We start from the raw sequence: 1,269 nt of genomic DNA on the forward strand, positions 1-1,269 counted from the left end.
CATACATACATACATACATACATACATACAATACAAATATATAATATACAAAAATTCTGTGCATCTCCTGGGGGCTAAGCCCCCCTTGTCCTTTAAACCTAGTGACACCCCTGGTCCCAACCCCARCTTTGGGAACCACTGCATTAGATRACACTGTAAACTATTAATAATGATGTCATAGGTTTTTATATTTACATCAGCTCTTACTGTTCACTRTGATGCTGAAAGCAGAATAATTCATCAAACGTCTGAACGTTTGTTACAAACTGTTTACACAAAACAAGAGCTTCAACAGAACAGTGAGGATCTGAGGTGAGCTTCCTGCTTCAGCCACCAGGAGGGTTTCTGTGCAGCACCTGAGTGACTCGAGCTGTCCGACCTGCTGCCAAGTCAGCGTGTGAAACAGTGAAACCAAGCTCTGCACCTAAATCCAGGCAGTGAGCTTTTACACCGAGGAGGAGGAGATGTCTGTGGCCTTGCATCCCCGTTAACCCCAGCAGGCATTTTTCTGCTCACAGACTGACCCCACAGGTTCATAACTGAAGCCTTCAACACATGCTGAGAACTTTATGAGTCACCTATTCATAAACACAACTCACATTTTCACAGATTCGCTGAACRACTCTGCACCAGCCTGATGCTGACACCTGTCTCGTCTCAGCACAGATTTGCACCGTTTATTGTGAAAGAGCGCTCACCTCCAAGTCTCCCAGCCAGATTTAAACGTTTATCTCGTGTTTAAAAGCTGCAGGAGTTCAGACTTGATTCATCCGTAACACACTTCAAACCACAGCTGCAACAAAAAACACACAAAACAGAACAAAAACAATTAAATAATTACAACAACAAGAGTAAAACAAACAATGTTTTGAATGGAATGGCTAAAATAAGCTGACTCAGCAGAAATAAATCTTGGAAAGGATGAGAAGAAAATAGAATCTGCTACAACTTTCAGAYATTTGAACAGAGTGAAGTTTGTGTGTCTGATTAATGTTATTTTTATTTTATTAGATGTTAAATCTGACCATCAGTTAGAGAATGATGATGGTGGAGGCAGAAAAACCCAGGGAGCAGGTAAAAATTAACAAAACGGGGCTGTTGTGACAGCAAAAACTCACAGGAGCTTCTCAGGGACCAGCTTGCATGAGAGACACCTGACTGACTGAAGACATGAGCAGACACACACTTCTTCTTCTTCTTCTTCTTCTTCTTCTTCTTCTTCTTCGTTTTTATTGGCGGTTGGCAACAAACTTTCAGTAGCATCACCGC

The 1,269-nt window shown here is 41.8% G+C and overlaps 1 protein-coding gene across 1 annotated transcript in view; it reads right to left on the reverse strand.

The window, feature by feature from the left end:
* Positions 1–1,224, reverse strand: part of LOC106537117 (NAD(P)H dehydrogenase [quinone] 1) — a gene marked incomplete in the record, with an annotated part of 17,059 nt that extends 15,835 nt beyond the window's left edge. The window contains 2 exon segments of the mRNA XM_014034487.1: positions 699–793; positions 1,119–1,224.
* Positions 1,225–1,269: the final 45 nt, after the last annotated feature.

The sequence above is a fragment of the Austrofundulus limnaeus genome, unplaced genomic scaffold, assembly GCF_001266775.1.
Source record: "Austrofundulus limnaeus strain Quisiro unplaced genomic scaffold, Austrofundulus_limnaeus-1.0 Scaffold2138, whole genome shotgun sequence".
In the NCBI taxonomy this organism is placed as follows: Eukaryota; Metazoa; Chordata; class Actinopteri; order Cyprinodontiformes; family Rivulidae; genus Austrofundulus; species Austrofundulus limnaeus.